Source organism: Gavia stellata, chromosome 14 (genome assembly GCF_030936135.1).
Source record: "Gavia stellata isolate bGavSte3 chromosome 14, bGavSte3.hap2, whole genome shotgun sequence".
NCBI lineage: Eukaryota > Metazoa > Chordata > Aves > Gaviiformes > Gaviidae > Gavia > Gavia stellata.
The window spans coordinates 16,242,321-16,259,341 of record NC_082607.1 but is presented as its reverse complement, the minus strand read 5'-3'; positions in this window follow the sequence as shown (position 1 = coordinate 16,259,341).

The window sequence follows — 17,021 nt, the reverse complement described above, 5'->3', positions numbered from 1 at the left end:
TTGGAGCAGCATCTCGCTTGTGCAGCTGTGCAGCCCTCGCCACCCCTGGCTTGTCGGGCTGTGCTTCCCCAGCGACAAAATCACCAGCAGCAAACATCCTTATTGCAACCACGTAGGGCTTCTGATTTGGGGCACCTTCATTTTGAAGATGGTTTATTATAATGCTTGGAAACTACTGTTTGTATACTTACCTTTGTGTGTGATGTGCTTCAGAAGCAATTACGGTTTGAAGGTTGTATATAAAATGAGCTAGAAATTGGAAACCTATTCAGCCTCTACAGATTTTGTGCTCCTAAAGAAAGTTCAGAGAGAAAACAGGGTAATTTTAAATTAAATAACAAAGTAGAGTGAATATTGACAGTTCTTGGGGGCTGTGTGCTGGACCAGTGTTTTAATAATTGATATTCCTTTCTCTAGACAGTGGATGAGAAACCTGTATAAAGATGTTGTCATACTCTACGTACAGGTCTGCTCCAAAACCCATTCATGCCAACAGAAGGAGTTCCATCAAGATCAGCAGACTTTGGATAAGGCCCTAACCCCTTAGATTTACTGTGTACAGAGGAATAAAAAAGACAAAAGGGAGAGAAAGAAATCAAGAGACTAAGAAGCGTTTGCTTATTTAATCTGCCTGAAATCAAGCTTATTTTTGTCCCTGTTGGGTGCGGATATGCTCCAGGACTATTCAGCCTTGGGAAAGGAATTTTGTTCATTCTTTGTTATAAACAAGATAAGGACTTGGGAATAAATAACAGATACTTTTAGGAAAAAAACCACATGATTTTTAAGGGCTTCTATTCTGCTGTTAGTAGTTCCTTTGATTCAACAGGCTTTCTCTGTTCATCCAAATGCATAAGCACATACTTAAATTCCCCTTAATTCAGTGAGAAATACTTTACTAAGCAGGGGCCTGGAAGAGTAGTTCAGTGCCAGAAATCACAGCATTTAGCAGCCTTTAGAATTGTGCCCTTATGGAGAGCCTCAGCAGCTTTTCCGATTTCGCTCTCTGAATAGATGTGAGTATCATGGCAGAACAGCCGTCAGGTCTCACGGTCCTGGTTACAAGAGAGAAAGTCTTTAATGCTCATTAGCCTGGCGGTGACATCTCCCTGGGAGCTCAATGGTAGACAGGAGAACAATGGCTTTTTTCATTGTGTCCCAGTTGGGCAACTGGGAGCTTACCCCATGGGCAGCGGCCATGGGACAGCTTGGTTAGGAACACTATCTGCAAGAAACCTCTACCTCCATGCAGCATTTTGTGCATCTCCTTTTGTGCACCCTTCTTCTTTTCTGCACCCTTTGAGGTTCATGCTGGGGCTGCAAAGTTACTGGGACGCTAAGAAATAAGTGGAGAGTGTGAAGAAGGAGGAGGAAGAAGAGAGCAGTCAGAGTCCGTGGGTTTTCCAGGCAGAAACACTGATTCAGCATAGCACAATGACAGCTCTTGCATGAATGCATCATGTTTGTCCACTATTCAGTGGATGTTGGGCAAAGTTCCCCAGAAAAATATAATTTCTTGCCAGCTCACTTGCTTCAGAACCCTTGTCTTGATAATTTTAGAATTAAATTTCAGTTTCCTGTTGGATGAGAAACTTTACTGGTTTCTTCCACAGAAAAAAAAAAAAAAAAGCTGCTTCTTTATGCTTGTGGAAATTCCCCACAAAGTAAAAACTCATGCTTTCTGCTGGTGCTGTGGGTTTGAAACTCGCATGTAATGCCAGAAGTGTTACTAGATCACCTGTGGTGAGGTGGATGAGGTGACCAGTTTCTGCAGTGCAGTGGATCCCATCGCTGGAGAGTACAACTTCTGGCTCTGGCATTTCAGCAAACCAAACTGCTCGCTGTTGCCATTGCCCCGTTCCATCAGATGTACATTTCCAATAAGCGTAGTCCAGAGTCAGGAGGAAAGCGGTTACCAAACATTACTGTTTAGGACTGTCCCAACAGCAGTTCTGCAGCTCTTGCAACATGTAGTTGCTGGGTGCTGTATCAGTTTGCATTGGTACTGTCCCCGGGGGGTCTCACTCTTGCAGTCTGCTGAGCAGTGCAATCAAAGCCAGAGCCTGTTGGTCCAAAGCAGTTAAGCCACACAGGAGTCAGATCCTATCAAAAGTCCATGGGAATTAGTCCTGGTCCTCAGTTCTTGTATTACCAACGTGAGGACTGCGAGAAATAACGACTGCTCTGAGCAGCAAAGCTGGAAGAGCCGCACCAAGGCGGCAGTGAGTCAACGGGCCCTTCCTCGCACAGGTCAGGAGGAAAATGGGTACCTGAACAGTATGATGATATTCATTTAAGTAATCAATATTGGTCTATTTGCTTACAAAATAATGAAAAAATAAGAAAAGCACCTTCCTCCATGGTCTTGAAAGTATTTAAGGTTTTGAAATTTCATAAATAATAGTGATTAAAACAGTTCCATTTCGGCACTAGTTAGCACAGCAAATGTTAAAAATACAGAATTTTGGAATACTTTGTTACAGGAGGAAAGCAAAATTTGAAAATGAAAAGTAATGGTACATCACATTCTTGCAAACACTAAGAACACTGTTCTGAAATGTACTTTGCTTCCCTAAAGAAACGACGTGAAGTGTTTGTGATGGTGAAGGAAGGACAGCTTTGCAATGCTTACCGCAAGAAGCCATTTGATCATTTCAATGACACTGGAGAAATTCAGAAGTTAATAAGGCTGCTCCAAAGAGGCATAAAACAATGTCTGAAAAAAGGTAACATAAAGTAAAAGTTACGGAGCTTTGCCAGGATATTTGTCATTTAAATATAAAACAGTAACACTGCCAATAGAAGCAGAACATGACTTGTCAGCATTTTCTCTTCATTGCAGTATCATTGTACAACTACCGACCAAGCAGGAAAGCAAATAAATAATAATAAAAATACAGTTTGTTAAGCTGAGCCAGATTCTCACGGTAGGTATTCTATAAACAACTCCTCTTAATTCATTTTGATAGAGCGTAATTGGCTTTACAAGGTTTTAAGAGCTTTCTTCAGGACAAAAACAAAGACAAAAAAATGTATTTTATACTAGATGAGTTTTGCAATTTCTTTTAAGACTGTGAAATAATTCCTTTGTACACAGCAGTGGGTGGCAAATGTTTTCCTGGCTGCAAGTTTCCGCTGTGGGCATGCAAAGTGGTTTGCTGGAGTGAGAGCACCAACAGCTACTGCTGAAGCTGTCGGAGCTGGTAGACCAACAGGGCTACATTTATGTGCAGTGGGGTACCCGCCGTGCTCACGCATGACAGGGTGGGCTCAATATCTGGCTGGGCAATGCCTAGAGAATATAGCACCAGTTCAGACTGTGCTCATACAGTATAGAGGGATTTGCAAAGTCTCTGGTGCCCTCTTTTAATGGAGAAATGTGGGCAAGCCAAGGTGGGAATGAAAATTGTCGAAGGTAGAATAGTGTGCCTCATTTCTTTCTAAAGCGAAATTATTTGGGATTCAGAGCATGCCCTGGGATTTATGATGTGGAGAAGAGAATTAGTGATTCTCATGCAGAGAGCACAAGGGGCTTTGCTTTTACTACCAAGACGTATTTTCATGAGAAATCCAGACCCTGATACGGCCTAGACTTAATGTAAATCAGCCTCTTATGAGTTGACTCAAGAAGAGAGGGTCTAATGAGATGTGAAGAAGCTTTTAAAGTACAAAATACTCTAATCAGTGTGTATATGTGGCTTAAAGGTAACTTCTGCAAGCACCTAAAAGGGAACATTTAATACTTAGTCCCCAAATAACATTAAAGAGTCCGTGTTCTGTGTAGTCTGTGCACAGAAAATTAACATCTATTCCGCAAATTATAGCAACCTTTAAAACCCTTAACAGCTCTTTGATTAAAAGATATCAAAGGCTTTATGATCATGAAACAATTAATCTAACACCTAATTCTGCTGGGGAAATGTTTTCATCCTCCCTTTAGCAGATGAAAAATGGGGTTAGGATCCATTTTGCCCAAGATCCTACCAAAAAACAAAGGCGGACCTGGGGCCATGCCCACTGTCTCCCAGTCCGGAGCTCTGCCCAGTAGGTAATATTCCCTCGACCGGACTGACACCTTCACAGCAGATTGCCTCGGCCTGGCTCTGTGGCTGCATCCTCTCTTGTCCAACAGAAAAAGATTGTTCCAGTCTGCGCGAACAACCTCTGAATGTCTCCTAAGTGGGTCGTGCCGCGGCTGTTTTGGGGGACACGGGAGAGCTCTCCCAAAGCGAATCGTGACGCTTCCCTGTGGGATCAGCAGCTCACCGCAGCGAGGTGGAGACAGAAGCTAATCATCGGCAGTGAAGTGACTTTGGAAGGACGCAGAATGACGAGATGACAGGAAATCTCTGTGCTGTAGCAAATTATTGGCAAAAGGAGACAGAGGGGGAAAAAATGGGACTGACAGATAATTTGTACCTAACAACCAGCCTGAACCCAGATCAGAGCTCTGGCTCTTACACTGCCAAACTCGGGGAAAATCTGAACAAAGTTCAAACTTCATTGCTAACACCCATCAACATAATGAACAGAGTAAGCATCTGTGATATGACAGCACCAGTCTGTGAGGAAGGCTTCAATCCAGGGCTGGAAGTTTTCAGTTACTCTTCTGAACAATTTCTCCTTGCAAAATGCCTAAGACCAACGCAGGTGTAGGTATATCTCAGTGCACGGACAATTCAAAGCAGCCCCTTCATTGTGGAACAAAAGAGAGGAGCCTGAGACAGCAAAATAAAGGAGGACGTTCATGAACTTGGTTGACCTGGCTTGTCCTTGGCAGACTCCCCCAGCTGTGAAATACGAGCAGGAGTGCCCTGTGAGAAGAGCGGCGTGGCAGAGGCAGTCGGGCTGGGTGAGTGTATCCGAGAGGTGCTACGGAGCGGCGATTCGGGGTGGAGAGGGGCAGGAGATGAGTGCGTGAGGGGCTGGAGCCCCCCGCCGCCTGCCTGGAAGACATGCCCATGCCAGCAGCTGGTGGGGATGTGTAGGGCATGGGCACTGCTTGGACGCAATGGCTTCAGCATCTCGTGGTCACTGCAGCCTGCTCCGAGGTCCATGAGAGGACTACCAAAACTATTTACGGCACTCAATTCCTGAGCTCCCCAGGGTCCAAAGAGAGGTAAATCCTATCCAAACAGCTCTGCCCCCAGGAAACAGGCTAATAAGGGGCTAATAAAGAAAACAATAACAATAGTCATTAATTGAGCAATCTGTTTTAAATCCCTTTTTTAAACCATTAACTGTATCTTATAAACTCATCATCTTACTCGTCTTTAAGATACTGAAGTCCCTGGAGAAGGTGTAGAAATAGCATTGCCTGTGGCAGAGAGTGTTTTATGTGCAGTATAAAGCTGGTTGCAGTCATACAGATTAAGTGGGAGATGAGGCCTCAGGTGGCCGCTTGCAAGGTCTGGGCACCGCTTGCAAGGTCTGGGCACCACTCGCAAGGTCTGGGCGCTGCTGTTCATGGGAGGAGGAGAGGACACACACCTGCAGGGCAGCGGTGGAAATCTCCAACACTGCACCACGAGCACTGGGATGGAGAGCTGGAGCAGCGCAGCCAGACGGGCAGAGTGCCCCTGCGCCCCGTGGGCAGCCGAGCATCGTGGCAGCGCATCTGCAGTCAGCAAAATAGAGGCAGCCCATGACAAGGGCTTCTCTTGCAAAATACAGCAATGTAACCTTTGAGCTGCTAATCATTTTTCCTTTTTGGCAGCCAAACAAATGTTACGAAAGAGTAATTCTCAGCATCCATTGTACCCTGAGGGTTAACAAACGTGTAAGAAGAGCTCCAGATAGAGAGCTGGCAGCCTCTGCTTCTCCTTTAGTGTGTGGAGAGCTCTACTGAGACTTGAGGGATGACGGGAGTTGTCTTTTCTTCTTTTTTTTTTTTTTTTTTTGAGAAATAAGGTCACAGAAATTGTCAGAGGAGCATGTGGAGCGATTATAGCAAAAGCACAGAAGCCTGTCAGAGACATTTCCTGATTTTAGAAGCCTGATTCTTGTTATTTTACAGTAAGACTATAAAGCACAAACTTTCCCCAAGAGCTGGGGGAAAGTGCGGTGCAGGATGGTGACAGAAGTTGAGGCAGGAGTGGGCAGAAGGGCAGAAACCAGCGTGTCCACGTGAGACGGCTGACACTAATCTCACAGGGTGCCCTGCAGCGACAGAGCTGGCAGCCTCCATACGACGGGGAGATGCAGCGCCCATCACCCTGCCACGGGCTGACTGCCCAAAGCTGCTGCCATCCAACGGTCACTTCTCTGTAAGGCTAGTTGCTGATCTTGGGGAGGTTTCCAGTGGACAGGCCTTGACTTTCCTTTGGCAGCCTTTTCCTTTTGCTCGGCAAAGAGGCTGAGGCTAGAGCGAGCCCGAAGACCGGATTATTGTCTGGTGTCGGCAGGGTAGGGGTACGGTGTTCAAGGGGTGGCACGGGGATGCCCATCTGGGGCCAGCATTCAGGTCACAGGGTTCACACCTTCCTCAGCAGAAGGTGCAACAGCATTTCAATACACATGTCCACCAGGCGTCAATGGCCCCGAAACCTCACCGAAGTGTCTGATTTCTAGTACTTACTCCCCCTGAGCCAGCAAACACCACAGGAGTAGCACTGGTGGCAAAGCTACAATGTCAGAGTGGGACTAAAGTATCACCAGGTAACCTAGTCAGGACCAGTTTAACTTGTAGCAAGTTATTAGCTTCTTAAATGGTACTTAAAAATTGTGATGTGGAAGCCATGTTTTCACAAAGTAGCTGAAGCAGAACAAGCTCAGATAATCATCAGCCTCAACATGTCCATACAGCTCTGCCTGGCACCACTGGGAATGAAACCTCCCGCTGGGCTGACCTCCCTCGCCCCAGCCTGCTCTGCTTTTCCCCAGGTTTACCGTGCGCTGAGGGCATCACTGCTGACCCGTCAGCCACCCTGCACAGACACTACACCATTTTCCTGATGATTTCATGTTTAACTCGTACTTTGCACTGAGCCACACGAGACGATTCCCTGGCTGCGGGAAGGGAAAGGCTCCTTACGGGCAGCTTGAAATGCAGCACTGGGGCAGTGAGGCTCACTGTAACATTTAGAGATTACATTTTATGGTACTTCGTTAATTCAGGATCTTACCAGGTAGCACCAAGAAACCAGGCGAAGGCTCTAATGGCACCACGATCAGACCCTAGCCTGCAGTCCGGGCAGTCTTCATACGGAGTAAGATGAATTCAGTGTACATGTGAGCAGTGAGCCACTGACCTTAAGCTTTGTTAGAATAGAGCAACATTCCTTTAACTTTGCTGTCTTCCCTACAGGCTGTGGAGGAAGTGACTAACTCCTGAGCAGGCAGTCATGGACCTGGTGAGAGATTTCAGGTATGTGTTGGAAGGTAAAAATGTTCTGGTGCCCTGTCTAGTCTTGGTGATATTAGTCAAGCGTAAGTCACAGCGCTACACCTAAGACAGACTTCCCCAGGGAAATCACAGACTGCTAATTTAGAGGGAGGAAGCAGTGGGGATTTTTTTACACTAAGATGATAAAATAAATGTCTCCAGCTGAGATATCCATTGTGGAAGATGAATGATAATTTGCCAGAACAGGGGACAGCTGAAATTAATAATGATATTCTGCTGTAATTTGTGCTACTCAAAAGCCAGAGTCAAATCAGTGTAGTTGCTAGGGGGTCTGTACCTGATCTCTTTGAATGAGAATTTGTTCCATTAACCTGAGCAGCTTAAAAGGAAGACTCTAATAATGCTCAGCATTTGGCTTCAGTTGATCCAACAGCTTCTACCGAGGACAAAAAAAAAGACCTGTGAGTTACAAGGTCTGTGTTTTTGTAACTAGACTAGTTAATGTGATGTAGCTTGGCAGAACTTGTGATTCCTTCTAACACGGAGGGGAGTTACCAGCCGTATTCTCAGTTTGCCATCTGGAGTACAAAACCATGCCCGCTCCCCCCCCCCCCCCCCCCCCCGTTTTACATGGGTAAGGCATCAAGGACTTCACCAAATTTTAAGTGAGCTGAAACCATACTCCCCACTCAAACCAACCAAACCCTCCCAGAGTCAGCTGTACTGTAAAAGACCACAAAAGTCGCAGCATAAAGTTAACAGTGCCCAGAGGCCAGAATTGTCCCTCCTGACCCCAAATGCAATTGGGTTTCAGCTCAACTAAAATTCAGTTACCTTTCTCCTAGCCCGCGCCTCTGCGAAGGGCCTCAGCACATCTCCAGTGCAGAGCCACCCTGGGGGCTGCTGGCCCCCGGTGAGCCCTCCCTGCGCCTCTGGTTTCCTATCTGATCAGCTGGGAAGGCAAAAACTGCAGAAAATGCTCTCAAAAGGTTAAAAAGAAAAATGCGATAGAAATGCTGGCCAAGGAAGGATCAGCCCTGGAAGCGTTCTAATTCTCAGTTTGAGCTTGGACATGTGGAAAAAATAATAGTCATGAAAGGACTTGCAGGCCCTCCCAGTCTAGATGAAGAATAAACAATACAAAGGGACGCAGCAAAGAGAAAAAAAAGATAGATAAATTCTGATTATCCTCCCAGCAGTTGTAACATGGAAATTAGGACAGGATAACAGGGAATTTAATGCCAGCATCTGCATTGGAAAAGTGGAGGTGGCCACAAAGGGGATTAAATATGACTGGAAAAACAGCTAGCATCACTATGGGAGAATCATCAAAATAAGCCAAAAAAAGAAAGGGAATGGGGATACACAACACCAACCTTTGCTACATTGTTCACAGAAATGTCAAGGGAAAACACAAACCCTACAGCCACACAAAAGTAAAGCAAATTGTTATCTGGCTGAGCAGGAAGACATGTCTGGACAAGAAAGAAAACAATTGATCTCTGTGGGGTAACCTAAGTCCAGCAAAAAGAACAAAAGGGTTCAAGTATTGCAGAGTTAAACTGAAAGTTTTTCTGGTTTGGCTTTTTTTTAATTATAGAAAAAAACACCTAGGAAAAAAATGGAAGTGCTATTGCTGCTTCAAAGCAAGAAGTGCTGTAAAGCATGCAGCTCAGAAGTGTGTGAGTACCCACAGCGTGTGCGTGTGTATTCACTCACCACAAGGAACATCTCTGGTTTTAGAGAGCAGATTAAAGAAGAGAAAGTGCACAGAGCACGGGTGTTAATCTGCACCAGGGGAAGTCTACAGCACGGCCAGGCTGGTGAGCCAGCCTCCGCTGCATCCCAAACGGCTCAGCACAGCTAGGGTCAAGCCCAAGGGGGAACGGTGCTGGGCTGGCCAAAACCACAAATAACTTGTCACTGCCCTCCCACTGCTGCATCACAGTCTGCTGCGCGACTACCTGTCTCTGCAGGAATTCATCCCCGTGTGGGTCGGGAGCTCGCGAGGTGTTGGTGCGGGCTGCTTGCCAGCGCTCCACTCCGAAACGCAAGCGGGTGAAGGAGGTGGCTCTGGCCAGGGCTGTGCGGGGGACAGCTTGCCACACACAGGGCTGTGGGAGCTGTGGTGGTGGCGTGAGGGTGGAGGAGGAAGGTGGACAGCCCACGGCATGAGGTGTGCTCTGCAAAGGCACCGGGGTGTGTGGCGCCCGGTGGGCACTAGTTCCTGAGCGAGAGCGTGCGCGGAGTGCGGCACGGCTGCAGGCTGGGAGTGCTTAGGGCTCCATTCCTGCCCTGGTTGCTCAGGGTGAGCACAAGCCTCCTCACAGGGCAGGCGGGGTGCAGGAGCTGCTCCTCACACAGAGGAAGAGAAACTGTCCTCCAGGTAGCAGCTGGGGTGCCCTAAAACTGATGGAGCACAAAGCTCTAGAGGAAGCGTGATGGACCACGGTGCAGGGCATTGCTGTGCGAGGCCGTGACTCCTGTTGTGCTGCAGCAGACCGGCTGCATTGCAAAATGCAAGCAATAGCTGCAGTTGCTGTAGGTCCCCAAGTTGCACAAAGACACCCCCGCTTTGTCTCGGCAAGGAAGGGGCACATGTGAAAGTTTTATCAAAGAGGCAAATACAAAATCAGTGCAAACCAGCCCCACTTGTGTTCACCTTCTCTATCAGCCATGATTGCTGGCAGCTGGGTCCCTGCCTGATGGGGTAGTTCAGCTTTGGGCAGGGGGTTGTATGTTCCCCCCCGGAGCTCGAGGCACTGGGAGAGTGCTGCTGGCTTTGTGATGAGGAATGCACAGTCTGAGCTGGTCGGTACAGTTATGCTGGAAATGCTTTAGTAAGAGCTGTGTGGCCTTGGGGAATTTTGAATCAAAGGTGAGGTAAGTTTTTGAAATAGCACCTGTGTTTGCAGGAAACGCTGGTGTTTGCAGGGAGGGAGGAACTGCTGAGATGCCTTCTGTTGGGGGGGGCGGCGCGGGGGTTAGGCTGGGAAGTTTCATGGTTAGAGCTACAGTTGGACCTGTTGATGAGCTGGGTTCAGGTGATGAATTGCACAAAGTGCCTTATTGGGGCAGGGCTCACCTTGGAAAGCCCATGCAAAGATCCAGCACCCCCAGATCTGCTTCAGGGTCTGTGGGCTCTGCCTCAGTGCCACATCCCCCTCGGGTGAAGGTAATGCAGAGGGCACTACCAGGGTGCTGAGCAGGCAGAGCTGATGGATGGGGCATTTTCTGGGATGATTTGTCACTGTTCTAAAAGAAATGGAGATGGTGACCTTGTAAGTGAGCAACAGCAGTAGCAGCTCCAGAGCAATGGAGCAGGTCTGCCCTTCACATAACGCTGGTGTAAATGCTGCTTTTCAGGCATAAGCACATGACTGACCTCAAGTGAGTGGGCGAACTGTATTTTTATTGCTATAAAATGACGCAGAGTTTACTGACAAAAGCAGATTGGGCAGCTGGTGGGGATTTTTAATCACAGAGAAGATTCAGTGGTCACTGAATGTTAATCCACAACTGTTTACAGAATCACGTTGTTACCGCGGCATGTTGTTTTTCCTGTGCAGGAGTTAAAAACTGTATTTTAACACAACATAATGATGTATGGTTATTAACTGACTTAAAAAGAGCATCTATGAAAATTACAGCATTTAGGAGATAAGCAGTATAATTTTATTTATGTATATATATGGCAGGTCTATATACTTTATATATAAATACATCTAGCTATGCGGGGTATGTCCTACAGGAAAGAAAGGGGGCTGGTGATAGAGGCACATAAAATTTTATGATGTGGTTTTCTGGCTGTCAAGATATTGCTGATTTGTCTATTTAAAAAAAAAAAAAAAAACAAACAAAAAAGCCCAAAACAGTACTTCAGAGACTTGGTTGTAAGCTTTCATATTCAAATATCAAATGACTGTATTAGTGTTCTCCTTCCTTTAGTATTAACTAAACCAAAGGAAGAAGACAGGAAGGGCAGATAAGGCGTTGGGATGGGGCTCGAGGGGGTGACACACCAGTTATGTCTGTCTGTACTCCCGCAGTGGATGTGTAAATGTGGATAATAGCTGGTTTACTCCCACTCTTAGCGTGTAAAGTTTATGAGCTCCTGGGCCATCTATTACTTTATAACCTAGAACTGAGGCTTCTGGAAAGCTGAGAATTAAAGGTGACGTTGGCCTTTTCCAAACCTGTAAGAATTTGCTTGCAGAAATGAGGCCACAGCAGTGCAGCACCACAGATTTGGTCTGCAGAGGATTCCAGACTCGCTGACTCTGTTTGGGATTGCTCGCCCCGTGACCTCATAAGATGCTCAGGTCTCAGCTAGATGAAATCAGCTTTCGCCCTTTAAAGCAATGTAAGCATGCAAACTGCTTGGAGAAGGTATGAGAGCTCCAGGACTTAAAGATGCTTAATTGGTTTATGGAGCTAAACTCCTTAAAGAACTTAAGCTGCTGTGGAAAAGGAAGCTGCTTTAAATCCCCGATTCTCCCTGCTGGAAGGCTAAGCCCAAATGCGCTACAGGGTGCCAGTTCTGGGCTTGGCTGTGACTCAGCTACTGTAAAGCAGCCGGGCAGCCCTCCCTCCACAGGGGACGGATTTCCTGGGTGGCACAGAAGCTGCAATGGTGAGGACATCTTGTTCACCCGTTAGTTTGGGCTAGTGAAACAGTCTGAGCGACTGCTGAAAGCAGCTGTAATCTGGGGAGGTCTGAGCACTCTTGCCCTTACCCTAGGAACCAGAGAGCAAGAGACCCATGAGAAATGGAAACCAACAGGTCTGTTAAGAGGTGGTGCCTTTGTTTCTACTTTGTTGGGTTTTAGGTTTTTTTATTGTCTGGCTTCTGCTTCAGCTACTGGCTCTCATTATGTCTTTTGTGATTAAAATGCCCACTACTTTCTCCTTAGGAGAAAATACAAAGTCACTTCTCTTTTTAATAAGGTAAGAGCTGTAGCTATTCAAGGTGGGCACACTAAGCCATTTTGTCCTCAGTTGTTAATTTTTGTGCCACTTCCTTGCACTGAATCCAAGTCTTTATGTCCGCTCTGCGCATTATCAGAAAGATGTTGGAGCTGCTGTTCCAGCACCCATCTCAGCAAAGCCGTACGGGCGGTAAAGTCCCTTCCCTAGTCTTCCTTCTCTGCTTATGCAGCCATGATCCCATCAGCCCTTTTGCCACAGTATTGCACCAAGACATTCCCACAGATTCACTCTGTTTGATATAGTTTGCGAGTGCCTCTGGGATTCAGCGCTCTGGGCAGCGTCCAGGCCGTGCTGGGTGCAGCTGGGCTGGCGTGGGAAGGAGGGTCTGTGCCCCAGCCCTTCCACTAACCACGTGCAAGCTGGGCTTGCGCGTAGCCTGGTACGAGCTGCTATTAAGATGAATATTGTTTAAATGCGTATAGGTTACTGAGCCATGCATGCTGTATAGTGCAGCCCAGTGCCACTTGCCGCACTGCCTCTTTGTGCCCTCTCTGAACTAAGCAGCGATTATTTGGTATTTGCTTCCAGGTTATCGATAAAAACAGTGAATACACCCGGTCTCGGACCTGCACAAACACATTCCTTGCCCACAAAACTTCCATGACTAAATATCAGTGAATGACTGGCGGATGTACAGAGACTTCCCGTTCTTCTCAAGCCACTAAACAACTTGTCAAATTTAATTTTTAAAATGTTTATAGTCTCAGCTGACAGCTGTGCTGTGCAGCAGCAACATCAAGGCGAGCGCACCTACCCACGGCTTTCCCAGATGCGCTGTAAAGTGCAACGAGAACACTGACAGACCCTCACGAGAGCCGTGTTGCCTGTTACCAGACTGAGCGTGGTGTTACAGACATAGTTGAAACTTGGCTGGAAGTTGTATGCTGGTTATTAATATACAAAGATAGAGAATGTTTAGATAGGACTGGCAAGGATATGCAGGAAAAGGCATAGACTTATTCATGAGTTAGTGTTGGAAGAGGACTCTGTTGCTCAAGGCTCAAATGAGCTTCCCCTTGCCTTTCCCATCCAGCAGTCACACACACGAAAAAAAATAAATTGGGCAACATCCCAACGACGGGATACACTTCCCTTGAGGAAAAGAGGGGGATTTAAAAGGCTCAGGCACTGTGCTGGGACATCCAAATGTGTTTGAAATGTTCGAAGTTGACAAACTACTGAGATGAAAAGCAACTTGGAACTAAACAGAAATTGGAGTGAGAATAGAGGAGGCTTCCCTGAAGATGTTTAATAGGTCACAGAGGGCAGGTTTTGTTCCAGAGGGCTGGATGGGGGCTCATAAATTACAGTTCCTCTTTTGCCTTTTTTTTTTTTCCCTCCTCTAAGAAAAGGAGAAGCAGGGGGCCTGGGAACTGCAGATATGTAACTGGGACTTGAGCAACGAGGTAGGCTTTTTTGTAGCTAAAGACAAGGTTAAAATTGTGTAATTTTGTGAGGCACAGGTTAGGCTTGCAACACGACCGAAAAAATCTGTTTAATTTACTGAGAATGTACCCAGACTGACACATGACATTGAAAAGGTTAAAAAGATAGAATAAAGTTGAATTTTTAATTTTTTTCTCAAGTACTTTGAAAGGTGTCCCCACTTCTAAACTTGTTGAATTTCTTTTTCTTTGGGGAAGAGGGGGACAAAAACCCCAACCAACACCCTGCCCCAAAACCCCACGCCCAAGACTTTTATCTGACAACTCCTCTAAACCAAGGGTGATTCAGATACCAGTTCCTTCTTGGCTAACCACCAAACTTTAGTGGTTTGGATAAAAGGGAACCGTGGTCTGAGTCATCCAAGGTTAGCATTTGGTTGGCAAAACCAAAACCATGCCTGCAAGATTTTCTAAAAGTCAAAAAAACCCTCTGCCTCTCTGCCAGAAAAGTTACCACAACTTGTCTTGCTTTCACAAAAAAAAAGCGTGTGCCACATTATATTTTGAGTGATAAATTTAATGTGGTAGCGATTAAACTATGCTATGTCAGTTTTCTTTGTATTTTGGGTTTTCTACTGAGAAATCTGCTTGTGAAGAGGCAGCAGCTATTTTTTTTCCCCATAATTGCATCTGTTTCAGAGCAGACAGATGTTGGGCTGAAATTCATTATGGTATTCATAAACCCCATTGGGATCTGATGACCTAGTAACATATAGCTACTGTTCCCTGCAAAACGTTTAAAATGGTTGCCACTTTCAATGAAGAAATAACTTTGCAGAAGATGGGAGGGAAGAACTTGCAGCTAGGCAGATGGCTGCACAATAGTAATATACAATAGTGATATAAAATGTGTGAGTTCAATTTATTTCAATAAATTACCTAGCTCTTAATTTTGCAAAATTGCCAGCCAGCCTGTAGGCATACAGTCGAAGTGAAATACCCGGTGACGTAGAAAAGAAAACCAGAGCAGGAAAAAACTTTTGTGGGGAGACAATGTGATAGAAATAGTTTTCACACAGGGAAACAGTTATCTGTATGATTCGTGTATTACTGCACAAAATCACAACTGAGGATTCAATCGGCGCTGGAACAGAGTCTAAAAGCCAGAAGTGCAAAATATCATCACTCTGCAAAATACAACTCTTCTCCCTGAAAGTGTTTGTGTGGCTGTTAGGGATAGCAGGGACGTGTGCTGGGCTGCCGGGAAACTTCCAGCAGCAGCGTTCTTACTTGAGGAACTCCGAAGGGCTGTGCTGAAACAATGCTGTGAAGTCACGGGTCATGCACTGAAAGAGGGTTATCAGTCCCGCAAGGCCAGGGTTCCTCTTGCTCTCTGTGTGCGAGTGTATTGGGACACGCTTTCCTCGGGCAGGCTCGTTTCTGTGCAACTGAAAAGAAAATACATTTCTGCAAGAATGCCAGTGAGTCCCAGCATTGGGACTAATGCAAGTTTTGTGGGAGACCTTTATTTTAAGCTTTACCCTGGGAAATGAGGTGGACATCCTGGCTGTGATTACAGTAGTGAGAGGCACTTTTTCCAGCTTGCCTGTCCACTCAGGAATCCTTTGGGAAGGAAGCTGTTTGGTCTCATTTTGGATATCCTGTGAAACTAAACTAGCACTGCTGCCAGGAGCTGAAAAAAGTTATTTAATTTTTAAAGAGCTGAAAACTACTGTATGTGCTATTGAGTATTGTATGGGAGATGACTGTTTTGGTTTGTTTGTCTGGATTTCTGGTATTCCCAGTTTACTCAAGGCAGTAACCCCGTCTCTCAGTCCTAATGCAGCAGCCTCTGCAAAGTGCAAATCTGAAGACAGATTCGAGTTTAAATATGATTTTCTGGCCCAGCCTTAATGTATTTGGAATGAAGTGGAATTTTCTTTAGTTCAAAGGAGAAAGCATGAGAAATATTCAGAGCCTGATCCAACAATCCATTGAAAACAAAGACATCTTACTGTGATTTCCAAGCACTGCAGGGACGGGGCGCAGAAATACTGCAGTTATGGAGTGGATTGGGTTGGGGGAGGGGCCGGTGGTTCGTCTCTTTTAGCATCTTTTAACTAAATTGGAATGTAAGTAACTGGGTGTCCACGGCCTGAAACTTAAATCTTTGCCCTGCAATCCAAAGAATTTTCGCAGCAGTTGCGCTGAGTTGTACTGCATTTTCCAAGGTGTGACCTGATGAAAGTATTCTCTACTTTTCTGTGTTCACCAAACAGTACTCATGGCATTGTGTGGCTGCCACCAAGCTAGCATGAAGACATACCCAGGCTGTATACAATCCTAGACAGTTTTTAAATGTGTGATCTTGTTCCTGACAGCCTAGCAAAGCCACCCACGGTACTAAACCATGCTATAATTGGAAACGGAAGGGGACAACTTTAAAGTTAGTGGCTGGCTTAATAAATCAATTTTTTTTTTTTTGTACCCCAGGACTTCATAAAAACCATTGGTAACAATAAATCGCTTCCAGAATGATGCTGTAACTGGTAATGAATTCAAGCGGCAGCTAAGAGACCCTACTCATGGATGAATGTTGGGCTTAACACCATGCTGGCCATTGTCACCCATTGACTCTCCTGTAATTGGCATTTAACAGCTGGTAATCTTCTGGTTCTGGTGCAACTACATGAGGATGAAATGGTTTCTGAAAGCATTTGGCAAAAAGATGGGCCTGCCTTTTCGAGCAATCCCGAGGGAGCTTCTGGAAGCGGAGGGTGAAGTCTGTAGTTACAAGCAGATTTCATTTTGTGTCACTTAGCTGCCTCTCAGCTAAAGGTTGTGCCCCAAAGAAACACTAAAGAGATGTCTAAAATCTCTAGTTCATATAAAAACCAAAAGTCATGGGGAATTTTATAAAGGATTCTTATTCTGGGAGAAAGGTGCTGAGGTCTGAGCGTTAGAGTCTGCGTCAGTCCGGTCAGGCACCTCTGGCACTGGCAGAATGCCGTTTCCTTACAGAGGCTGAGAAAACTTCCAGCAAAATAAATCTCTTGGGGAATGCTTTGGTGCCAAGGAAAGCTGGTGTTTACAGGGATCCTGTCTGATGCTGGAGCAAGTGCTGGGGAGGGCCGGCACGCTGGGGTCGGGCTCTGGCTCTCTGCCACGAAGCTCAAAGCGGGGGTTTTGCCTCCTACCTCTATAGCAGAGAGCCGAACTTGAGCTTTGGGGTTTCTGAGCTCCCTGTTTGAAGCTGGGATTTGGATCCTGAAAATGCCGGGAAGTTTATGCAGAGGGTTGGC